The sequence below is a fragment of the Pezoporus occidentalis genome, unplaced genomic scaffold, assembly GCF_034315485.1.
Source record: "Pezoporus occidentalis ecotype Australia unplaced genomic scaffold, CSIRO_AGI_Poc_V1 ctg11, whole genome shotgun sequence".
In the NCBI taxonomy this organism is placed as follows: Eukaryota; Metazoa; Chordata; class Aves; order Psittaciformes; family Psittacidae; genus Pezoporus; species Pezoporus occidentalis.
The window spans coordinates 6474730-6501495 of NW_026912886.1; the positions used below are offsets into that span (position 1 = coordinate 6474730).

A 26766-nucleotide genomic window follows, 5' to 3' on the forward strand; every position below is an offset into this window, starting at 1 on the left:
ATCGTTTCTGTCACTTCATAGGAAAGCAGCAAAACATACAGAAGAAAAGCCTTTCTCTCTGACTGATTTCCCAAATGTACTTTGAGTTACCAACCACATTTAAGAAGCTGCTGGAGCTTCTCTGTAAAGGGAGAAAGTACTGAAACAGAAAAAGCATTGAGCAGAATATGCAATGACTGTCACAATTATGGGCATCAAACACAGGGTTTTCAGACACAATCCTTTATCCTGCAGATGTTTCAGTTCAGTGTGTTGATCAGCACATTGCCCCAGGAAATTGCCTTGCTGATCAAAAGGTGTCTGTGTGTGCTCCCCTTGCACATATCCAGCATAGTCTTTTCAGGATAACTACTAGTTTGAATATACAGGAGCTAGCAAAATTGTAGACAAGCAGTTGAAAAACTCCACTGGTGCACCTTGATTCATTAGAAGTGCTGCATCTATAGCAATCAAAAATATTTCCTTCACATGTAACATTCAGCACTTATGATGTATGTAGGAACGTAACCCTTGCCTCTTTGTTTAATGCTCTCATTTGGGAAACAAGTGCCTTTTGAGATATCAGGAAATGCAAGCTCAGTCATGGTAACATTTACATTTCCTTTCAACATGCTGTATATAAAATCTGCCAGTGCATGAGAATTTTCTTGGTACTATGGTCAGGAGGCCAAATCCTTTCCTGTTATTATCTCGTTCACTTAGTTGGAGTGATGTCAGAAGAAAACTTAGTTTTATCTCTGCATTGTCTTTCTTGCTAGAATTGTGGTCACTATATAAAGCTGGCTACATGTCACTTGTTTCTGTGCCAGGAAATAGCTTTCCTTCTTCACTCAGGTGATAGTGAATTAATTTGTACCTTTCCTTTGTCAGATGCCCACCTTGTGCCATTTTGCATGTGAGTTTTGAAGATACCAGGGACTAGCTGCTTCTTTGAACTTCACTTGACAACTGGAAGGACTTGACAGTGAGATTCCACCTTATGGGTGAGCACTCAGAAATGGAGCCTCCATTATGTCTTGCTAGTGATGAAACTTCAAACCACACTCTGCCTCCCCCATCAATCTAATGATTAAGGGCTCAACATTTGGATCTGGGTTCACCCACTTAGGTCTCTGAGCATTTACCCAAGGCATCAGGTTGTTTGTTCAATGCCCAGAAAACTACTGCTATAGGGAAGGTTACTTAGTGGCAGGCAGAATTGCCTATCAGAAGCAGCTCTATTTCCTACCCTCCTCCATGTTGGCATCTCAGACTAGGGCCTAATATTATTAAGAAGACTCTACTTTAACAGTGTGTCAGGGAAAACAGATTTATGGCAAGGAGACACAAGGAGGTTAAACAACCTCCTGTGGACAGGGGAACAGTGTGTCTCTACTTGCCTCTTAAGAGGCAAAGGAAAAAAAGGAAGGATTGGGTCTTTCTCCCCAGTGTCCTCACCTAATTTTCTTCCAACCCAGCTAAGCCAAACCAGAGGGAAAAATAAAGAAGCAAAATATTTCTGTGTGTGTGATTGTTCAATCTGCTGTTTCATAGAGAAGCAACATGTGGCCATAATTCAAGCATGTGTTCAGTCATTAGTTCTACAAAGCATTTGCACTTTTATTTAGAAATTGGATTTGGTAAATCTGACGTGTTCTACTGTGGACCATGAGGGAAGTTCATTAGAGAAATTGCGAGGCTACGGCCTTTTTACATCAGAACAGGCCTTTGGATTTTGTTAATCAGGTACATTTGTTATTTACACTGATGATAAATGTTTGACAAGTAATCAGCTTTGGGAGGGACATGATTTACTGCTGCAATCTGGGTTTGTGCTGTTAATAACAATAATAATGTTTGACACCAGTACAGCCAGTGTAAGCAAAGGATAGAACAGATTTCCCAAGCTCTAGCTGGCTTAATGTGGTTTTCCATGTCCTGCTGAGAAGGGTTTGCCAAGGACAGGCCTGTTGGGATCAAAAGAACATGGGAAAACAAGAACAGAGGCTTGGTGCAAGTTGCCATTGTGTTTGAGGATGGATTACTGGGTTTGCTAGGATTTCTCTCATTTTATTTCTCTCAGATGGATTTAATTTAAGACTGATCTTTTCAACGTAGTGCTGGGAAAGGATTTAATTTTTTGACAAGAAATTTGGGTAGGATTCTGAATAAACTGTTGAAAATCTTCAGCTTTTTCTTGCAGATTAAACATTTGTTGAGGTAGTGGTTGTTTTTTCTTTCGTTTGATTTTTTCCTGTCACAGGTGTTTGTTTCCCTTCAAAAGTAAAGGAGATGTGTTTTCATTGAAAGAATGAAAGCCTGCAAGCATAAAACATCTGTTTTCATTGTGAAATGCCATCATCCCCCCAGTAACCCAAGTTTAGTCATTCAAACATCTAGTATTTTCCGGGAAGTGGGAAGGAAGATCCAAGAAAGGAATTTCCAGAGACATGTGGTATCTGTGCATGTTTGCAGAACGTCACCCTGCCTTGGATCTGTATATGTTTTCCTCTGTTGCAAAATCGTCTTTTATCCAGATATGTAACTATTTGGAGTGAAAATAGTTCCTGATGCATCCATTTCTGCATCTCTGGGTAGCTGTTAGGATCTGCTGCAGTTAGGATACAAAGAATCAGCAGTTTTCTTTTTACCTTAGTTATTATGCAAAGGGTCCAGACAAGATTAAGAGCTGTTTGACTGACAGAAGAGCAACTTTGCCATTAAACAGAAGTGAAACACTCACATACGTGAGAGCCCTTATCCTCCTGAACAGGAGCAGGTATTCACTAACTTGTGCACTGGTGCAGTGTTTCTTTTTTATGGCTGATTGCTTAAATAGCGCAGCTGAGCCCTGCGTGGCCCTGCTGGTGCAACGTGATAGGTCTCAGAGGGCAGCAAAGGTTACATGCCACTTTGATGATTTTATTCAGCTTGATTCCTGGCTTTCTGAAGCTGCAGCCCAGCCCTTTTCTGAAATCTTCCTGATAGCTGTGTCATCTCAAAGACCTGTCGCCCACGTTCTATTCATATATTACTTCTTTATTGAAGATCTGTTTTCTTTCAGATATTCCTGTTTTGAGTGAAAATACAATTTTTGTAACACACTTGTGTGGGTTTTGTTTTGTGTGAATACAAAGTTTGGACTCTCATTTCATCCTTTCTATTGCAACTTTTGCAATATATTTGATTGATAGATTTTATTGCTATGGTTACTCCAATTTTATACAGCAGATTTTATGTGCGAGAGTAGTATCATGCTCTGCCCTCATTCAGCCTGCTTTGTTTATTAGTGTTTATTGTGGGGGGGGGGGTGTTCCACTTCTTTCCTTGAAAACAAGCTTTCTGCAAAATAAGGAGCTTCCACTAAGTTCTGCACTGCTATCTTATAGAGAGAAGAATCTCATGTGCTGATGGACCAAGAAATTCCACTATTCACAGGAGCTCAGAAATCAAAACCATACAAAAAGGTTCCATCTGATTACATGGTGCTCTTTTTTTTTTTTTTTTCCTTAATTTTTATTTGGAAAAAACATTTTGCAGGGCAAGTCACAGTGATTTACTTGTGTGCTGCAAGCTGATTTAGGATGCTTATTCGATCAGTCTGCTTATAATGACACTAGAAATACCGTAATGGATGGAACATTCCTGGCCTGCTCGAAATTGGATTAGATGGTTTACTAATGTAATACCAGCAAGGCAAATCAGCCTGTGATGCCATGGGGATTAATCTATAGGGAATATTTGATCTCTAATGCCCAAGTGCTAGTTGAAGTGCAGTCATATCATTTGATTTAATAAACCATTTTTGTATTTCCCAGCAGTGTCTCTGTGTTTCAGCAGGATGAGCTAATTGTTAGAATTACCCTTTTTAAATGAAACTTCATAACTTGCTGCTAAATGGAAGAATACCAAGTACTTCAGTCTTAAAAGGTTTGGCTGTTGTTTATGCAATTTCTTCTTAATAGCTTAAATGCTAAGGACCATACAAGGATTTGGTGGTCTCTGTTAAGAGACAAAGCTTACAATCCTGATATGTATTGTAAAGTACTCATTTGTTACTGAACAAAAGATATATATCCCAGTAAGTCCAGTATATTAAATCAGGTTTTATTCTGGTCATCACGTACTTCTTCTAAAAATTAAACCTTGTGGTACACAGACAATTGCAAATTACTCAAATTATTAGGAAATAGGTTTAGAAATAAAGAATAATTACACAGTGCCACTTTTTTGGGTGTCAGGTTTTGGCACCGTGCTGTTTGTTGAGGTGTTCACTGCAGATCTCTCTAACCTTTGGCTGGCAGATGGCTTGTGCAGGTAGCAAAGAGAGGCATGGGGGAAAGAATAAGAGAACTGCAGAATTACAAAGCCAAAACTTGCTCTCTGTTTGGGTGTGTGCCTCTCAGCGCACTTGTACTAATTGATAGCTTTTACTAAAGTGGATGTAAAATGTCTGCATTATGCCCGAGTAACTTTGCTGTTAAAGAAGTCATCCTATACCAACTGAAATTTGCTGTAACTTCATAATTGATTTTGATAGCAGCAGAGCAAATCTTTTGGTGAAATTAATAAATTGATGTATATATATATATGTGTATACATATATATGTTTCCTGGTATAATTGCCTTAATTCAAATAGTTATAACATAATGTACAGAGACCTGAAGTAAAACCTATCCTCTTCACTTTGCCATCTGATTAACTGCTTCTATGGCTAATATTTTAGACTTCCATATGGATGATGTAAACATTAAACAGCACTTACCATAATATGAAAATACATAATTTTCCCCACCAAATTTTGCATGCCACGCATCCAAGGCAGATACGTCTTTCCCTTTCATGGAACTGTGACAGATCCTAATTGAATATCCTGACTAACACCTGAGTTCAACACACCTAACTAAATTCTTTATCACAGCTAGGATTTTAGGATTTCCAGTTACATGTGTTGAACTATGTACCACACAGAAGCATATGTTTCTAACCTTGGCCCTTCACAAAATATTAGACCATAAAATAATTACATGCTAGTATATAGGAACAAGATTTTAGATACTTGTAATAGTATAAATAATTATTACTAATATTTCTGTCATACCAAGTCTTTTTCACAGTAAATGAGTAAATCTATTTGAAAACTGTTTTGAGAAATAGTACTATAAAAACAGTAGGTTCCTACATTTCTGTCTGAAATCTTTTTCCAGGAAGCAGCATAAACAGAAATCAGGATAGGATTTGCTAGTCTGTATCAGTCTGTTTTGCTGGTAATTAAAGTGGACTTTAAGGTATTTTGCTTCAAATGATAATCTATCAAATATATCAAAGAATCAGACTACATGTTTAGCTTCCCATCTGTTTTATGTGGCAAAAGATGTTTGATCTTTTGGTTGCCATTGAAAAATTGTTCATCCAAAGAAATCTCCAAATATTACCATATGAGCTGAATTATATTTACTTGCTGGAGTTGTCTTATCCTTCATTAGACCAGTTCTCTTTAGCTGACATTTTTAAAATAGAATGTTTTTCACTGGTAGTGAGTCATCATGAGTTGAATACCTCATGCATTTAGGTTTCTGTGAAAGTCTTGTCTCACTATAATGTTCTGTATCTCTGTTTCTCACTTTGTCTTGGTATGTGGGCCAGAATCTCCCTATATGATAGTCTGAGCGTATGAGGAGGCATAATGTTAAGGAAACAATTGTAGAAATTAGTTCCTGTGATTAGGTTGGTCAATCGTTACTTTTTTCCAGCAGGGAGCTTTCTGACAGATGTGGACAGCTGTTATTTGAATTACAGTACTAGCTATAAAATTTCCAGCAATGGTAAGACACTTGTGGTAATAAATCAAGTTTGGGAGAACCAGCATGCATTAGCTGTTGTGTTTGTGTGCTACTGACATGAAGGGACACCTTTCCAAACACAATTGCTTGAATTGTGCCTAAGTATTTTCATGCAAGAGCAGAGGTTGAGTTTTGCATTTGACCAGAGCTTTGCATTTGTTTGTGCATGAACACATGCTGTCTGTTCTGTCTTGAGGAAATACGTTGGAGATGTCGATATACTTGGAAATTTTACACTGGAAGATATATATCATATCTGACATGTGACTGTTGCTGTTATGCTGTAAATTTCAGTAGAGTTAGTCAATTTAGAAGAGGACTATAGTTAGAAATAAAATTATTAACTAACATTTATAAAACATGCCAGATGTAATCATGAAATAAAAGTGTATGACTTTTGAATAATGAAGAATAACCTAAGTAATAGAAATGGAGTCATGTTATGTCTTGGAGTATCTAAATATACTTCTGTCCGTTGGCATTCCTCTGCATAGTGCAAACATTCCTGATACTGTGACAGAGTAGAGGGTACGCAGGCTTTATATCATAACTATGTGGATCCCAGGAGTCTGACTTGTTCTTGATACTTAAAATCTGCTGAAGAAAATTTAGAAATGCAGCTATATAAGTATTTATCCAATGTATGGTGTTTATAAACGTTCCATGAATGTATTTATTCAGCTTTTCATGTAGTGAGTTCCAAATAATAATGACTTTGAATGGAGATGAAAATAAGAGGCAGAAGAAGTGCTAGAGTAGTTCCAAATGCCCCAACAATACTGAGATCCTGGGCAGTCAATTCAGTGACTAGGACACACTGTATCTAATAACTCCAAAAAACTGTTATTTCAAGGGCATGTTTTACAACAGTTTTAACCTCTGATCATCTGGGTTATGTCCAGCTCAAAATGAAAGATCACTATGATCTGGACAGTGATAGAGACTTCTTACACTTCTGGTAGAAATAAAGATGTAGCCGTTAACACAGCTTTAAGTATGTAGAAGATATTTACTTTGAATTTAGGATTCATTTCACTGTGTATTATCCAAGATACTTCAAACATTTTAAAGACCCTGCTATAAATGCATACCCACTCTTTTCCACAACTGTGGAAAGTCATGAAAAAACAGGCTTTGAAACCTTTGCTCACCAGTGCACACATACGAGCTGTCTGAAATGTTTTAACTTTTCTCACTGTCAAGCCATATAACTGCTTCCAAAGACACCTGACTTTACTAAAGAAGAGCTATAAGAAATTGTTCCAATAAACATTTCCAGAAATGTTCTGATGACACTCAGATCCACATAAAGGTAGAGTCAGTAAAGAGCAACAAACAAGCAGTACTTTACCGTTGCTGTAATGCAGCAAGAAAAGTACTCTGCTCCTGAGAACTTTATAGTATATGTTATGAAGCATACCCTGCCTTGTGCAAGACAAGAAAAACTGTAGGATGATGATGATGATGACTTGAAACAGCACAAGAATAATGTTCTGGTTTTGTATTCCACCACTTTGCACTCCTTGACTTTCAGAAGCGACCGTTTCATAAGTCGTATTTGCTTTCCTTTGATTTACAATTATTGAAATTTTAATAAGGATAGTGCAGCGACACCAGACATCACATATTGTCAGTGAGAAATTATAACTTTATTGCGGCACACACTGACAGCCAACTCATAAAAATGAATGACATTCTATATCATAACATCTCGTAGGCTGTTCAGCATGTTAATAGCTCACTTCATCTTTCTTTAGCATAATGAGGCAGACAGTGTACCAATATTCAACGTGAAAATGAAGATTAAGAAAATTTGAATTGAAGCAAGAAAGTAGCATTTAGCAGAGGTTCAGGCAACATTCAGATAAAAACTTTCAATTAAAGTACTGTTAGGGAACCTTTTATCACTGGAGCAAGGCTTTGCTACCAAAGACCAACACTTACTACAAAAAATGTCATTTCAAAATGGCTTTTGAAGTACTACTTTTGAAAAGATCTGTAGTCTTTCTCTTATCCCATATAGTACTTTTTTCTGTAGACTCAATTGTATAAGGTTAGATTGATTTTTAGTAAGCTATTTTATCATAGTAGATCAAACTGAAAAATTGAAGCAATACTTCGGAAAGCGAGTAGGCATTTTTAGGACTTAGATGATACTTTTCTTTATGCTATTCTACAAACTAAAAATATTTAGTAGCCAATCTACAAACTACTGATATGTAAAGCACTGATTACAACATATGAGCGTCTCTGAAAAGGGTATTCATAGATCTACTTCAAGAGATGCAGTTACAGCAATAATATTTATGATGCAGAAGTAATACTTAAAAATATGCTTAAAGAAATGTAAAGCAAAGCATAATGGTTGATAATCTGTCAGGTTATATTAGAGATTTTTGCTACTTTCATTAGCAGTTCCCAGTGTATCTACGTAAACTTGGATAAAACTGTCCTTTTACTGTCCCTAATCTGGGGGTGTTATTAATCAAAAACTCCATAGTCATTGAGAGCCCTGCTTAAAACACCCCTGCAGACTCACTGCAGTCAACTATGAACGTATTTCTTCACAGGGTGAACCTGTATCAACTAGCTGTAGCTACTTACATGAGTAAAATTATCAAGTAAAATTATGCAGCTGAAGTTGCTGCTTCTGGCTTTAATTTTGCTGATGATCAATGGCAAACACTCGCCTTAGCCTTGTAAAGCTTCTACTTCATCTCTAAACATAGAAAAATTACAGAAATGTAAAATCTTGGAAAATTCCTAAAACAAAACATTTACTGTTTTAAAAATGCATGCACTTTTGAAACAGTTTTACAGATTTGCATTATCTAATGCAGCATCTGAGCCAAATTTAACTTTTTTGATGTGGAAATCTCTGTTGTAGATGTTGGAAGGGAATGCATCCCATCATCTGGATAGAGCACAGTAGATGGATATTTGTTCTTGGAACAGGATGGCAGATTTGGTCCTTTATCATTCTAGAGGGGTCTTTCAGTGGGGTCCCTGTGAGAAAAATGTCGGGTCAGTACAATGTTTCATCCATCTCGGAAGTATCTGTGATCAACCATCTTATTTTGGGATCTCCAGTCACCAGTGGTGAAGGTCACTGGTGTTCCAGGGCACCGACTGCCTGCCACTGAGAGCCTTCTGCTGCTGGAAGTGACCACGGGTCCAGAACAAAGTGACTGATAGTTTACTGTTTTCACATCCCAGTTGTAAAGGGGCTGACTTAATCCTCAGGCTTGTTTTTTACCATTAGTCCAACCAAAAAGTGATTTCTTCTGAGCATTCCCGTAACATCTGACACCTGCATTGTTGTCAGCTGAGGTACATGAAATAACAGGAACATCCTGGAAGCACTACTAAGGACACATCAATTTTTCAGCCAATTTAATTGAATTTTCTATCCTTGTTCCAAGTACAAAGAAATTAGCGCTGTATGTTCCAGCTATAAAAGACACTCCTAGTGATGTATGCTCTCTGTGGAGACCCGTCTACCCAAATTTAATGGTCCTTCTCTGTTTTTCTGAACTGCTTTGGCTACTGCTCTTTTCAGCCTTTTGATTTTAAACTGTTATTTCTTCAGCATGCTTTTCAGTTCATGCCATTTGGGTTTTCTATCACCAACCAACTATTCATTCTGACTTGTTAGTTAATGGCCTAAGCTGACTCCTGATTTGATTCTTCACTCATTAAGACCTTTCATTATGGGTGATTTTAAAATTTATGCTGATGCTTTGGAACCTCCACTCTTACAAAGGTTTAATGATTTGTTGAATCTCCTCAGTTTATCACATTATGTTAATTTTCCTTCTTGCAAAATAGACCATACATTAGATTGGGTGTGTTACTTAATCTTCATCACAGTAATATACTATTCTTTATTTTTCATTCGCATTTGTTTCCTCATTGTGGACTAGCTGAATATTTCCCTCCTTTCCTTGCTTTTCCTGTTGTATTCACCAGCTGCCTGGAGCTCAATCAATGACTTGCATGAAGACAGTTCTCAGAGCCAGCCAAAGACCCTTCCCAGGTCCTTCTGTCTCCCTTTTGGTTGACCCCTCTATGTCCTCCCCTTCTCTCAGCAGTACTGGGTTCTGGCTTGCAACTCCTTTCCCTTCATTCATTTGGTTCCATGTACTGTCAAGCACACAGTGGCCATATTGATATTTATTGCTTTTTTCCCCCATGAAATTAAGATTCACATTTCTGTATTTCTGCAAACAAAAAAAGATTAGACTACTTCATTCTCGTTTGCTGATTTGCCTTGTTTTAACTACGCTGTATCTATTCCTAAGGCTAATCCACCTTCTGCTGAGTATTTCTTTCCACTCAAGGTCAGCTCCTAGCTTGCTAGAATAAACCTGCAATTACTTTTAGAATTAAGAAAGCTTAGGTAGTCTGACTAAACATAGTGAGTTTTAATCCAAACTATACCATTCCTTTTATTTCACTGACAGCTGAAAAGGTGGTAGTGAAATAGGTTTTGCAGCAGCTTCATATATTTGATTTTATCAGTAAGTCTTAGTTCACAGATCTGATTGCTCATTGGAAAAACTCAGAAGTAGTTCTCTGAAGCTAGTGAGTTTAATTTATCCCTATGTCATAAGTGAGTTCAGCTTAGGACTGGAGGTCTGATGCAGATAAGTACTACTTTAAAGGTTATCTGGCTTTCTCTAGGGTTTAGAAAGTATAGCTGCAGTGAAGAGTAACTGGAATGCAACCACTGTCTGGCAATATCATGGGCACCAACACATTTCTTGACAAAGTGCAGAGCCAGCCATATACATCAGCTGATGACATGTAAAGGTTGTCTCCCAGGTTGATGGAATCACTTCTCACACCTGCAATATGAATGTGCCATATACTTCAGCCTGTGACAGGTAGGGACCATCTCCTCAGTTGATGAAGTCAGGTCTTGTTCTCATAATAAAAATATACCTTAAAACAGACATTATCTGGGCAAAACTAATACATGGGAGGGCTTCCTGTGCCATGTTACTTCATACAAAGATAATTGCCTTGAATTCATGCAAGTTCAGTTATGTAAATCCGATGCAATCTTGCTAAAATTATATGTACTGTTTTATTTTGCACCAAGTCATAGAGTTCAAACTTCTCAACTGATAGTGTGCAGCCAAATAATTGCTCTACCTGATATCTCTATTTTCCCATTTATCAAACTTCTTTTTTCAAGATCCAGGTATCTGTGATCTTTTTCTCTTCACTTCAGATATGGACTGGTTTATAAAATGTCTTCTGTTATTATTTAGCTAATGCCATTTGTCTGAAGAATTATTATTGTAACTGCTGAATGCCTTTTGTGGTCAAAACCCAAAGGTAACATTATTCATGTACATTGTTTGTGGTGTCACTGGCATGCAGAAAATACTCAGATATGCTTTCCAGTCTTCACAGATCTTGAAAAGCAGTTGATGTTTTGCATAATTTTCTGAGGCATACTTATAGATAGATAGCTTCATATTCATTTAAACCTAGTGCATAAAGTCAAGCTGCTGTTGAGTTTCTGTTTTCCCAAAGTTCATTCAAGGTAAAAACAGCAGCTTTCTGCACTTGATTTTTTTCCCTATTTAATATATCTGTACCTAATACTAAAGTTATTTGCAGGTGATACAGACTTTTTAGTTTGGTCTTACATTTCAGTGTGCAAATATCTTATTTATAGTTTTTATGACATCTTTGCTGAAGAAAATCCTCCCTCTTACATATGTACATATATATATATATGTATGACTTCCCAAGGAAATGTCTGAGTTCTTATACAATTCCTGTAGTCTATTCACAATTACTTGCTTTTAGTGCTATACTGTTTCCAGATTGTTTTCTTCTTTGATTCAGCTTCTCAGAGGAATAGAGATTGATGAAGAATAGGTGAAATTAAACACTGCTTTTATTAACAAGGCTTTTTAAGCACAGAGCCTGCTCTCTGCAGCTCAGCTCAACATGCAGAGGCAGAGAGTAAGAGCCAATACTCTACACAGACTCCTTATGCATCTCATAAAGAACCAGTGCCCTCAACAAACTTTTGAAAATACATCTGCAAAACAGTAGAAATTCAGTCACATCCTCAGCAGTATCCTTCTGTAGCATCAGCTTTGAGAATGGACATCACGATGGGGAGGGCGCAGTTGAGCCACCTGGGATCAGGTCTGCTACAGGTAGCTGGATTAGAGAACTTCAGTAGCAATTAATTGTCAAATAGCTGACATATAGTAGTGAGCCTATTTTATTTTTTTAATTTTTTTTTTTTGTAAGAAGTAACAAGATGACTTTACTGTGCCGATACCTGGCATAATTGCTAGTGATCCATGTATGAAATGTATTCAGCACTAGAGTAGGTGGTCCTGCGTATGAAATCTCCAGCACTGGAGCTTCCAGCTACGTGCTAGAGAAGAATTTGTCAGCAGTACTTTAGGTCTAATCATCTTGCCATCCAGAAGCTGTTGGATTAATTGACCTCAGAAGGTAATTTCTAGCACCATTTTATGCATTTCCATGGTTGCATTCATTGAATTATGCAACTGACTTTCAGGATTGGTAAGGATTGCCTTTACCTTTCCTATCAGTTAGTGATACTGTAGTTTTCAGTTAGGGGAGCACTTCTTCATCCAAAACTTAACGATATCACTTGCTACATAGCTTATAAAATCTGATATGCCACTTCTGCCTTTCAGCACAGTGAAAGTACCTCCCACATGAAGACAGGCTGAGAAAGTTGGGGCTGTTCAGCCTGGAGAAGAGAAGACTGTGTGGAGACCTCAGAGCAGCCTTCCAGTATCTGAAGGGGGCCTAAAGATGCTGGGAAAGGACTCTACATTAGGGACTGTAGTGACAGGACAAGGGGTAACGGGTTAAAACTTAAACAGGGGAAGTTTAGATTGGATAAAAGGAGGACGTTCTTTACTGTAAGGGTGGCGAGGCACTGGAATGGGTTGGCCAGGGAGGTTGTGAATGCTCCGTCCCTGGCAGTGTTCAAGGCCAGGCGGACAAAGCTTTGGGTGACATGGTTTAGTGTGAGGTGTCCCTGCCCATGGCAGGGGTGTTGGAACTGGATGATCTTAAGGTCCTTTCCAACCCTAACTATTCTATGATTCTATGAAAGATTTTTGAAGCTACATGGTACAGCATATAGGAGTATCTGAAATTAGCTAGCTCCTTACATTCTAATTGTTCTTAGTGAACTTCCAGCTTATTGCATTCATGGTTGAAGTGTGTATAAGGGCAGTGAATGATTTATACCAGTTAGAGTAATAACATTGAAACATTAGCAAGGATAATGTATGATGCCGTACAACAAAAAGAGGAAAGAAAGCATCTAATACAGCTATTTTACAAACTCTCCTTCATTGAGTCTGTAACCCTCTTTCCATCCATTCAAGGTGTATTTGGTCTGGCTGAGATGGTGTTAATTTCCCCCCCTGGCAGCCCTCATAGTTCTGTGCTTTGTATTGGTATCTAGAAGGGATATTCCATAGCATACGACATTTGGTCAGCAATAAAAGCTATGGAGGAATTCAGTGTTTACCATGTTTGTCTTCTGGAGCAACCCTTAAGTGTACTGAAGCCCTGCTTCCCAGGCAATGGATGGATGTCATCTACTAATGAGGAGTTGAGAATAAATTCTTCTGTTTTCCTTTGCTTCCACATGCAACTTTTGCTTTACTAAACTACTTTTATCTTTACCTACAAGGGGAATTTTTCTATCTTGTTTTCTGTCCCCCATCCTGCTGACAAGCAGAGTTATAGAGCAGCTTGGTGGGTACCTGGCATCCAGCCAAGGTCAACCCACCATAGAAGGGTATATTTCTAACTCTTCTTTTAGACACTTCAAATTGTGCTGTTATCCTCAAAAGTATTGGGTAAAACTTCAACTGTGTGCCTTACCCATTGCCTTGTCTCTTTTCTCCTCCATTCTGTCAGATCAAAGCTCTTCCTGTTCTCATTTAAAGGATCATTTAAATACAGAGCAAAGAGGATCTTCTCTTTGTTTTGACAGTACAATTTTATTTATTTAAAAAAATCACAAAAACATTTGGCTGGGCATGTGCTGATCAAATATGTCTGTGCATTTATACAACATCCAACAACAAAAAGGGAGGTGCTGGATAGTTGCATAAAATCAGTAATAGATGTCCAAATAGACTGTATTCCCTGGAAGAACTTGAGGCTAATTTTTCTGATTTTGAAACTGCTGGAATGGAACTGAGACCCTCTCAATGAATGTCCTTGTCTGTCCATGTCTGTTTCCTCATGTGTAAAACAGAAATAATAATATTTTCCTCTCCAATATGGTGTTACAGATCTCAATTAACATGCTTTCATTGCCTCAGCACTAAAATGTTTTGTTCTGTTGGTCTAAATCCAGTGTAAAAGCTACACATGGGCAACTGCAGAATTGGACTCTATGGTGTTATTAGAGTCCTAATAATCATAACTCCAATCATAGCTAATTCCACTTAGGGATTTAAATTTACAAAATAGAAATATGAAGCCACTGTTGTCCACAATCTGAGAAGGGACAATAGGAGAAGTGTGAGATTAAACACGTGCTAAATTATCAATTAACAAGTGCAAACTTCCACATGTTGACAAAGCATTAGAGTAGCCTGGAACTATTAAATTATAGACTTCAAAATGTTTGCTAGGTAGAAAAAAAGAAAAAAAAAAGCTTTTGTGGGTTACAAGGGAATCAAAATTATATCAGCCTTTCTAAGACAGACACAGGGAGACAATATACTGATCTCAAGTCTGCAGATAGGAGAACACAATTACTTTCAATTGGAAAGACATATTCATTATCCATCTGGAATTATCCTGTCTTGAATGTTCATAAGAAAACAGAATCTAAAAGTTGTATAATTTCTCTTGAAAAATACTGTTTATTGTATCTGAAATGCTCTTCTGACTCTGCTTTTGTTACTTCCACTGTTGTCAACTATCTGATGTTAGATGCTGTCTTTCCATTATGGCTTAAATAATGTTATAGACTCCGTTAAAATAGTTGTGCACAGTAAGCTGTTCTGATAATTGTGTTACAGATTTTCTAGAGATGACATCATGTTTTCTAATTTTCTGATACCAAAATATTACCTTGATTTTCTTTTTTTTCCTCTCTTCATTTAAAACCTTACAGATTATATGGATCTGGCATTACCCCAGTAATGAAAGTGCTAATCTTTTTCTTTCTTCTTTCTTAAAGCAAGTTTTCACATGGGATGTTTACAAAACTTGCTAGGCTAGTTCTTTTTATTTATAAAATTCCTACTTGGCATAGCACACAGAATAGCAAAGAAAAGCATCAGCCAGCGTTACAGTTCCTCACATCCCGACTTGTCTGGAGCCCAAAGTAGGACAAATCATTCAGACCTAACCTACAGTAATAGAATTAGACTGCTATCCTGTGTGGAGGCTTATCAGGCCCTACAGCTGCTGGTTTCTGTCATTTCCAGCGTATGTCCATTTGCAGATCGTGAATTCAACTATCTCAGCTTTGTCCCTGGTTGATTTTCTGGCTGTCTCTGTGTTGCAATACATAGGGGATTCAAACAAGACCAAGTGTTATGACCATTCCATATATTTCTTGGCACAGTCAAATATGTACATGTTTTAGTTTTGCTCCAGTTCAGGTTAATTTTCGGCTGAGGCAGTTCTCTTTCAACATCACAGTTGACATTTAGTTCTGATTGGAGAAAAATAAAATGTCTGAGACCAGGTTTTGTCTGGAGTTTGATTTGATTCCCAGACTCGCTTCTGCTCTAACCACCGCGCTATTGTGTCCATCCTTCTTTCTCTGAACTAGTAACTATTTCTAAAGTAAAAGATTGGCAGCTGTCCCATGTTGCTGATTACGATACTTACCTGGATTATTATCCCTGTTCTGCATAATCCAAAGCAGAGGCACAGTCTGGGTCTCATCTGAGTATCTCAGCCACTCAGCTGTTTACTATTTGGGTCTTTCTTGCTTTTTTTTCCAGGACATATATTCCATATCCAACTTCAGAAACCATTCTAGTGAAAATATAACCTAGCAAATATCCTTAGCCAGATTTAACCTTCAGCCACAACAGTGACTGAATATTCAGAAACCCCTCTGCCTTTGCAAACTGCTGAGGACAGGCAGCCTCACATGATACCCTTGATAAATCCCTCCAGAAGTGCTTTCCTTAAAATCATTATTTCTGCCCTACCTTGAGCAGGCCTGAGGCTGTGACCTTCTGTTCAGAATCTTTTCTGGAAGAAATCAGAGGCTGAAGAATCTAGGTTTGATTAAAAGATGTAGAGCTGAGTCATTTCAGCGAACTGGTAACACTCAGGCTTAACAGTCATCTCCTTTGGCATCATATCAGCTTTAGTCAGGTTGGTGTGGGGAGAGTGGGAAGAGCCCTTTGGATGAGTTTTTTAGTTCTGTGAACCAGCAGCTATACTTCTGATATCTTAGACCTCAGTTTTCAGATTAGTGGAGCTAAAAGTTTTTATTTTTACAGCTTTCCACTCTGCTGAGCTTCTTGCTAAGTCATAAAATCTAAGGTACTTCAATATTTAGTCTATTAATGTGCATATAGAGAGCTTATATCTGCAATATCCAATATAAAGGTGGCTTTGCATGACTCCTACTTTAGCAGACACTTGAGGATTCCCACAAAATACTCCCCACAAGGGAGTATAAGAAGAATCATCATCTGCTTAACTGCTTGAGAAGGTGTAGTGCATCTCTTTCTGACATTCAGGCATCTTTAAATGCTGATTATTCCTGACTGTCAGCATGGCCTGTTGTAGCCACAGGTGTTGGCTATAATTGAGAACATCCATCAGACATCTAGGAATTCTAGCACAATACTATGCCTGATCAAAATTAAAACTGGTAAAAAAAGAAAAAATGTGATGGAAAATGCATTTCCCACTGGAAAATTCAGATTTACCAGAGTATTTCAGAGTAATCTATTTGCTTTATCAATTTTTTTTACTGGCAAGAGCAAAATTCAGCTTAAAAAAATAACAAGACATTTAATTTATAGTTTGTGTAATAGAATATAATGAACTTCAAGTAACAGCAAACCTATAAGGAAATGAAAAGCATCATTGGGATGTACTGTTTTTATTCTAGACAGACATTTAGCAGCTCTGAAGAACTGATATAAGGTTAGCCACAGGAATCACAAGACTAAGCCAGAGGCAAAAGCAGGATCCAGGAGTTTGGGGTCTGAACAGGCAGGAGGGAGAATGCAAGATGAATGCAAGAACTAATGCATTACTGAACTGCAGCTTGAGCAAAAGGCAAGAACAGTGGTAGATTTGAAAGTTTTGTTCCTGTGTGGTGTCAAGAGGTGGGCACTGTAGGAGGTTCCATGGCAAGAGCCATTATTCTAGCTTCTGCAATCACAACGTCACAAGCTGTGTTGATTCATTGCCTGTCACCACCTGCTGACTCCCAGTACATCATCACAGGGGAAGTGTCCCTTCTTAGCAAATGTCCTTGTATTAAAGGCTACTATGATATACATTAAATAAATAGAAGGAGTTCAGAGGCAGAGTTCCTAGACTGGGCTACTCTTGAGCTCTGAAAGGGAAGGGACCAGTTCCTATCCCGTTAGTAGCAGAATGCACTGGAAATAAATTTTAAATAATACCAATAATAGCAGCTAAAAGCTAACAAAAAACCAAAAACAGTCATATAAGGTCACCTACACTAATAAACACCATCATTACAGACCCACACATCTGTGAATAGTGAATCTGCAAAAAGCTTTGTTTTGCTGTTCAGAAGAAGTGACAATGAAAAGAATGGTTCAAAATAACTGCATCCTTACAATTCCCTGCAAAATGGGAAGGGACAATCTCAAGACTATTCATTTTGGTGATTTTGCCACTTTGCTAGATCCAGCTGGTTTAAATAAGCTCAGGAGAGGCTGTGGGACAGGACCTGATTCTGCAGGGGCAGTGCAGAGAGGGACTTTTTCAGGGGCTGTGGCAATCCTCTTGTTAAAAAAACAAACCCACCTTTGCTGCATTCCAGTTTCTGTAAAGCAGAAGACTTTTTTTCAAAGTAGTTGCTGAAACTTTAATCTTGATTTGATTGTGTCTGGGTTTCTTTTATTTGTGAATATTCCAACATCCAGCCTTTGATGTTACCTTTGAGCGGAGCCTTATCAGGTCCTGAAAACACCTTCACAGATGTAGATTTTTTTTTTTCTATTGTGTTAGCCTGGTTTGAAAAGAACCTAATTGACCTGCTCTAATAATAGGTGTGACTTTAAAGTTTGATCCCATTTTACAAGGGTTTGCATCTCTTGGTTCTGTCTTTTGAACACTTATCAAGAGACATTTGTCAGCTTCTAAAAGGCTTTTAGCTAGTCCACATGTATGGACAGTACCTAATGGACACTATCCATCTATTCACTGGTCTCCACAACTGTGAAATGTGATTCTTTTCTGTTTTACAACATCAAAACGTTTTCTATTTTTAGGTCAAAATGAAAAATCCATTTGTCTTATTTAGCTTTTTAAATATTTATTTTATGGTATTTTACATTCTTCGTGCTTTTGCCGTGAGGCATTTGTACATAACATGCTTTAAAATGTGCACATGATTCATTTGATTTTTGAGGCTGGCAACAGGAGTCAGGTTTCACTCCTGAAACTGCAGGAAAGTGACGGGATCTTATCAGAGAAAGGGACTCTTACATTTGTCTTGCAAAGAAGAAGGAAAGTTATATTGAAAAGAATGACCATGACGAGACTTTAAAAGGAATGGGCTGGATTCTTTTCTGTATCTCTACTGGCTCTGCCAAGTAAGAATCTGACCCAGTAATTTTTCTGTTTTCTGTAACTTCAGAGAATCATGAAAATTCAAGCCCACAACATTTTATTGTCCCTACATTTTACTGCCTCAATGGAGAAATATGGTGATTTATCACTGAGAGGCAGAAATAGATTCTGTATTCGCAATGTCTCCCATTTCCACTCCATAGGCCAGCTTAATCGGACATGTCAGTTCAAAGGATGCAAAACTTCCTGCCGGAGGAAGGCACTGATTGAACTGTTAAAGCCTGATTCTGCAGGTTGCACTCAGGTGCAGTGGTTCCTGCTCACTTAAACAGGCCTATTGATGAGAACTGGAGCTCTACACTCTGGGCTGGATCTAAACATCCTGATTCCATGTTTATGCAGTAAAAATTCTTACATCAGTTAATGGGAATTGTGTGAGAACAAGAATTTAGTAAAAAGTGAGGATGGCAGGATTTGGATCTGTACCAAACGCCTAGGAGAAGGCTTCGCTTCCTGCCCTCTCAGTTAGAAGTTGGGTGTTGTGAAACTGCCAGCAATGCCAAGACAGTTGGCAAGTGAGCAAGACAAAAATAATAGAATTAAAGGGGAGAAGAACTTTTTGCAATTAAAATTGCATGTACTGGCATTTCTAGTACGTGGCAGAGATCCTGCACATTTTACTCCTGAGTAACAAAGAAGAGAGCTGTGTATGTCACCATGGAAATGTAAATGGAGCTCCTTTGACAAACAGAGAAATGTATGCCATTCCTTTATGCTCAAATGAACTGTTAGTAGTGGGATGCAAGAGAAGAAAGGGACGTCTGTTACAGAAAAGACATGAAAATTCAATTGTAGTACCTTGTTCTCTGTTCTGTTATATTTTTATTAGGAGTTTAAAAAAAAGGGGGGGGGAAGACTGATTTTTTTAACTAATTCATTAACCCAGTATTTTTAGCAGGGAGTATAAAATAGCAGTGATCAAACATGTAGCAAAGAACACAGGAGAAAACAGTGTTGTATGCTACACCGCTTCTACCTGGACTGTATATCTGCTCATTTAAAATAAATAAATGAAAAAAATGGCTATTTATGAATGTAAGGAAATTTACAAAGGGGTGGGCAGTTGTGTTCCAACATTACAAAGTTATTTGGAGAGATTTTTTTGTTTAGTTTTTATAGTCAACAGATGTTTGATAATTTCTGTTCTAATTCTGACTGCATCATTCCTTTCTTTCTTGGGGCATGAATGTGGAGTACCAGGCAAAAATGATGAACACCAATCTGTATTGGGAGCTCAAGAACTCATAACTTTTCTGATATTCTGAAGATACTTGCTTAGATTTTTGCTATGTGCATTTGGAACAGAGAGCTAAGTAAATAGCATCAAATATTTTCTGGCTTCTATGATGCTGCTCTAATATATACTTGTGCTTGATTCCTCCAAATACATCTGAGTTCAACTCCCACAGTGACTGTGAGAATTGGGTGTCTAGTTCATATGTTTGGGTATTTGAACTAAAAACATTTTAGGAGATAAGCAAGGGAGATGGAGTTGCCAAGCCAGTTTCTTTAGACTCAAAAACTTAAAGGCAAAGGAAACAGAGAAGGATTTAAATCCAAACACTTTATTTACCTTTTAACTCCTCTTGGAGTTATGCTTTATGACTGTCATAAGATGAAGTAACTTTAAACTCTATAGCAAGCCAATAAACTTTATAGTATCCTGTTTTCCTCTTAGGAATAAGGCCTTGGATGAGGCTTCTGCAGCTCAGAAAGGAAAAGCTTTAATGGTATCTATTGTTCACCTAATTTTGCTAATTTTTATTGCTTTCTAACAGAAACCCAGTACCTTCTTTAACCCATCTTGTTGATTTAAATTCATTCAGAGTAGCAATGACGCTCCAGGGAAGTTTGTCATCAAGATACAGGGCACTTTTTGTAAGTTACAGAAAAGGTTTGTGAGTAAAATTAATTGGGAAATTAATGGAAATCTTGAGCAATCTGAAAATTTTCTAGGAACAGAAATGGCCAGTCAATTACTAATCGCCTCTGAAATATAACCATAAAGATTGTCTTGTGACTAAATTGGCTTGTTAAAATATGCTCAGGAGTGACCATTACCATATTCTTTATATATTATGAATTAAGTTTCAGTTTTTTTAGTTTGGAAGAAATGTATGTTTAAAGAAATTAGGGAAAATGCAATGCGTTCAAAGATAATGCTATTCCCATCACTTTTATAGACTTTTTTCTCCCCCAAGTAATCTAAGGTGATGCTTTTTGTTTCCTCGGTACTAAAACGCAACTGATTTTGAAAGGGAAGTGATACCAGGCAGCATTTCACAGCAATCTGGGACAGAAAGTACGCAGCTAACAATGCCGGATCGCTTTAGGAAGACAGACTATTGTATGGCCAGAGTGAAAACAGTGCTGGGGAAAGGATCATGGTAGATTGTGTCAGCACTTTTCTCAAGGTATCTGATTTTCCTTTAAAAGTTAGTGCTTCCTTTAAAAGTTGGTCTTCCACACCTAGGATAATAGTCCACTAAGATAACTTCAAGGTATTTGGTTCACATGTACCTTATGAAGGGTCTAGTACTACTTTTTCCTTTCTGACCTCAGTGTCTCACAGCCTAACTTTTGTCATGGGTCCTGCTGAGTAACGGGATTTTTCTATAGCGTCATGTGCCAAGAGACTGCAGCTTCCTCTTCCCCCACCATACCTGTATACTACTTCATACACCTTGCTGTTGTCCTTTGGGCTCGTCTTGATGGCGAATTTACATGAGGTTGGCTTGTTTCTTCTTCATGCAGTGTTTAACTGTACAGAAACTGTAGTACCATTCTGTCTTCGTACTTCAGTAAAAAGGCCTCAGTAGCTTGCCTGCCAACCAGTGCAAACTTCTGTACTGGCTGGCAAGAACCGGTGGGACATGAGAACTTTATGTTCTGGGAGATGTCTCATGCAACTTTTTCTGGTCTGCTCCATATTCTGTTTTTCAGGGATGATACTGCTGGTTTCTTTCACCATAAGCATATTGTGACATGCTCATGGGGAAGAATAGAAATTCTGGAATGAGACAGAATCAAACTAACAAGTGATTCCTCTCACAAAATCCAGTAGTTGTTATGAGGTGGGTTTTGAGCTGCTATCCGATAGCTGAGAGAAGCACTGTGACCATGGCAATTCCTGTGTGAACAGCACTTGGAGTCTCATGACCAGCTGCAATTTCGTGTTGCAGCTTTGTGGGATGAGGATACTGTGGGGGTGAGGTATAGCAGGAGCAGGAAGAGCAAGTAAGTAAATTTGAAGAGAGAGATTTGCAGGCCTTTATATGGAGCAGTTACAATCAGCTGCTTTTAAAGTACACCCCAGTTATACTGCAATTCTAAGGGAGCTGCTGTGCCTTGCATTGTGCATACCAAAATGAATGCTCTTCATCTCAAGTTCTTTTTTAAAACACCTACAGTTCAGCATAAAGCACACTGCAAAATTAATAACATTCTGAAGTAGTTGTTCTCAACCGAAAGGTTCAAGCAACCCTGGATGCCTATAACACCTTAAAATCTCTGTGCTGCTTGAAATGTCTCTGTAGCCTAATTTGAGCTACTCGGTTCATAAAACCTCATCTTAACACAAAATTGAATGAATAACTGAAACTGATAGTTTTAATATCACTTTTCCTGTATCTGTGGCTGCAATAAACATGTTTGCTTTGCAGTATATTTGAATTTTGCACCCATCTTCCCCCATCTTGTGCTGTTTTTCAATAGGAAGATGAGAGCTGGCAAGCATTTGGGAGCAGAGAAACAGGTTTGGGAAGCAGCTCAGTAAGAGGGACGTTAAAGCAAAAAGTGTGCCTCCTGCGTTAGAATTTGTTACTGCAGCGACATAAAACACAGCATTAGGTTTACGGCACTTTCATGCGTTAGTGAGGGACTTGGGAATGAGAGGATTAAAAGACAACAGGCAGAAGGAGAGCTGTAGCTTCTAACTCTTCCCAAAATGGTAATGAAGAGCTGGATACAGAAAAAATGAGATTTAAATTCCTCCCTGTGCAGTTTATAAGATAATACAGTTCATTATATTTAATAATAGATGTCCTTCTGTTGTATAGATTTGTACACAAGGACTGGGTGAGCTGTGTGAATGCACACAGCTTGTAAAGCACACAGCTTGTCACTGTCTGCAGGCTGCAAGAGCTGTGCAGGGAGGGCTGTGGGTGCTGGCCCAGCAGTGGCAGGGAGCCTGTGGGAGCAGGTAGGGAACGGTCATGTACAGCACTCTGTTGTTCATTCCTAGCAGTGTACAGTAAAAGTTTCCAGTGCCTTTTGCTGTGGCCTGTTGAAGAAGAGTTTTAGTGCAGTTCCTCTTCCCTTTGGCTCTTTTTTTTTGTGACAGTTTTTCTGCTTTGTCTCACTACTGAGGTCAGATTTGGATGTCTGATTTTCATTTATTTGTACTGAATCTCATAGGTGCCTTCACTCTTTAGATAGGACTGGTTGTGCAATTTACCACAGAGAGAAATGAAATCTAGGGCTTCTAGCGCACACAGGAGCACCTGAAAAACAACAGTTTTAAAGGGGATGTGACAGTGGTTATATGAACTCAGTTCTGCCTAGGGGTCTAAAAAGAACTTCTGTCTGTCTAGTGGCCTTGGAGGAGAGACAAGAAAATGAATCCATATGAGCCCAGAATTGCTGTGAGTGTGTGATGCACAGATTTGTGATATAATACAGTGAGAGGATCATCAAAATAGAGTAGAAGGTGGTTTTTGTTTGCCTAGAACAAAGAGATGTATATAGTGTTACTCCTGTTCCAGAAGGCTTACTCACATAGAAATAATATGCCAGTGATAGGGCTTAGATTGAAAGTATTTTAGGGATAGCAGAGAAAAATTGACTCCCCAGCTGTATGGGAAATAAACTGGTAGTTTCAATATAGTTCCTGGGATCTTGATGCCATACCACAAAAATTAATGGAATTTATACCAGTTGCATTTCAGCTGCCAGATTCATCAGGGAAAGTCACTCCCAAACTTAACCAGTGCCTGATCCAAAGTAGGGAGCTCTACTGAACCAGCATGGGCATGGTGTGTGGGTCGCTATGGGCAATCTCACACTACAAACTCTGACTGTGAATTTGCTTTCTATATAAAGAAAAATTGAGCTTTCAAGGCTGTCAGTCAGGCACCATTCAAAAGGAAAGACTTCATTTCAGAAAAGGAGAAAGGAACCTGTTCAGAAAAGACTGGTTTGGAGAGACAAAAAGAGCAGCCAGTTTTGTGTGTTGTCTGCTAAGCAAGAATATAGTAAATGAATCAATGGTATTGTTTTCTGTTAATTGTGGGGAAGGCAGCATTATGACATGAGTCTTAGCAAATTTTGTGTTGGTTCTTTTTTTAAAAATAAATTCTGATAATGATGGTATTCAAAAGAAATAGCAAGATCATTCCCTATATTTCAAAACACCATTTTCAACTAAATCTCATTCTAGTCATAGTAGGAAAAGGGCAGAGGAAATTACAGGAATGGAAGAACTCAAGCTATCTCAAAAACTTTATATAGTATGAATCAAACTATGAAAGCTGTCTGTATCAATTTTGATAACATGGCTCTCACAGACCTGTGACGTCTCACAGCAGAAAACAGTACCATGAAATATATGAAAGTCCAGAACTGTTACATCCAGGAGAAAAACTGTACAGCAGATTTCTCTGGGAAAAACTCAAGAAAAATTCTAACATAATCTTTCTAATTTTCTAAAGATTATAGTTTTTGCCATCTTGGTAATCTGGACAGCTGTGCTTGCAGGAGATCTGCTGTGCTTAGAATTTATAATGATAATAGTAATAATAATACCAGAATATCAGGTATAGATGTGAACAGATAGTGCTGCTGAAGCTAGAGAGAAAAATTATACTACAATGACTAACATTTTGGCTGATATTTTCTAGAAAGATTGTGAATCGGATAAAGATTTGAATTTTCAAAAATCATGTTACTTCAAAAATAAAGCACAAGCAATTTTCTCTTTGTTCTGTTCTCTGAATGGGAATTCCGTACATATGTTGTCTGCCCATCAGCAGGATAAGGTGCAGTATGTGGCACACAGCTCATTTCCAACTCCTCCTTTCTCAATATCAGAAAGGCAATGTTAGGCACTAAGTTTAGAGGTGTAGGCACATCCGTGAATGACCACCTATTCTACATTCGGAAAGCTAGAAAATTCTCTGTGAAGTAGACAGCTCGAGAGCTTTTCACAGAGTTATTATGTGAAAAGGTTCCAGTTCACTGAATCTTTTTTCCCATATGCTTGAACATCTGGAATACAGAAGAGTTTTCTATATGTGTATCTACGTAGCTGGACAAAATGTTATGCTGACTTCTACCTACTAGCAATTGGTATCTCATTTGTTCTATTTAAATGCCCAAGGGAAACACTACCGTCAGGAGCTGACAGACACCAAAGATCTACAAAGATCTGTAGAGAAGAGCTGAACAAATGCTTGAAAATAATGAAACAAAAAAAGAAAGAGAGATTTAAGAGCAAACTTGAACAGTTATAGTGTTCAAATGAAGAAAGGTTAAGAGACATGGCATTGGTAATATCCTGCTAGGCCAGTGAGACACACTAAAACCATTCTGTTCTGATTTACATATGTGTACATCCAAGAGAATTTATGGCAATCATCAGAGAATTCTAGATTTGTATTTTGAGTTGTTAAATCAACGTATGCTGCACCAATCACACTATAAAGTTCTAAACCTTAACTATTACAAGTTATTAAAAACCAGTGTTTCTATAGTGTTATTCACAAATAGATGCTAAAGTTGCTACCTTCCGCGGGTTTTTTAACCAATTTTCCAGTATAAAAAGGCCAGTGTATTCATTCACAGAGAATCATTAATAAGATAAAAAATACAGCACAGTATTCTTTTTTGGTGCCAGAACTGCATAGCAGTGCTCTTCACAAGAGGGTATTCCTATCTGATAAAAGATTCCACAGCTAAATTCATTCATAAAATGAAGATTGAACAATTTTCTTGTATCTCTTCTTCTTTCTGGAAGGGTCATGACAGCCCTAATGAAGGTTAAGTAGACTGAGGAATGACTTGTAGAATATCTGTGGGAGCTCTCAGATGCATGTAGCTTATAGAAAAAGCACTGTAGCACCTACCACATGTAGGTGCCATGTCAGGGGAAAAAATCTTTCCCCAGCTCCCCAGCCATTTCAAACATAATTACTCTAAATACAATGAGTGAAGAACCTTGTGCAAGAGTTCAAGCTCGTTCTTTTCTCTCCTTCTGTTTCACTATATTTGGCTGGTTTTTTTTCGCTATCCCTTTTTAAAGTGCGATTGTATCAAGCCCTTAATAATTGAAACTGAAGCTATAGGAACACATGAGGCATGCAGTGCCCCAGGTCAGTTGGCTATGCATGAGCAGGACAGCAGGCAAGAAGCCTGCTAGATGCGTGATCCAGGCTCAATCTGCATCCTTTGGTGTTAAGATCAAGGCAGCGCTAAGACTCTGACAAAGGAAAAGAAAAAACTTTGATTTGCCCCTACATCCGCTCATGCACTTGGCCCAAATGAGGAAGGACATGTTGTGGATTGCAAAAGTATTTCAACAAATTTGGAGTAATCCTGTGAGAATTTATGAGGCTGGGCATGTTATATCTCTACTGTGTAGAGAATACAGTTACCTTAGTAGTGAAATGTCTGCGATACCCACAGGAAGGAAAAGAACAGCTTGAGATAGCCATCTCTTTGCAAAGACTTGAGTTAAAGGGTTCACCCAAACTATTAACTTTGCTATTTTTGCTATGGCTGTGAACCTCCAAATTTGCTTTGTTCCACAATGGAGAAGGCCCGTGACAGAGATTAACAAAAACTTGACTGTGGCTGAAGGAAATTAATTAATTTATTGTGGAAAAATGGCCATCAAGGAGCCAAACTAAAATATATATTTAGAATGTGCATGAAGAAATTAGCCTTGCCTATGTTGCCATCAAGCTGGCAAGGTGTAAGTACACTAGGCAAGCACATGTAATGCTGCTAATCTCAGGAGCCTGTGATTATATGCTTTATTTCCACTGCCAATGTATATGGTGATTTGTTGTTTAAATGGATTTTCTGACCAATATACAC

General features: G+C 38.1%; 1 long non-coding RNA gene across 2 annotated transcripts in view; it reads left to right on the forward strand.

Moving 5' to 3' along the window:
• LOC134168723 (uncharacterized) overlaps positions 1-26766 on the forward strand; it is a 369372-nt gene that overhangs the window by 326648 nt on the left and 15958 nt on the right. For both annotated transcript variants that reach the window (XR_009966646.1, XR_009966645.1), the window contains one exon: positions 871-983. This is a non-coding gene — a long non-coding RNA (uncharacterized LOC134168723). The remainder of the gene's footprint in view (positions 1-870; positions 984-26766) is intronic.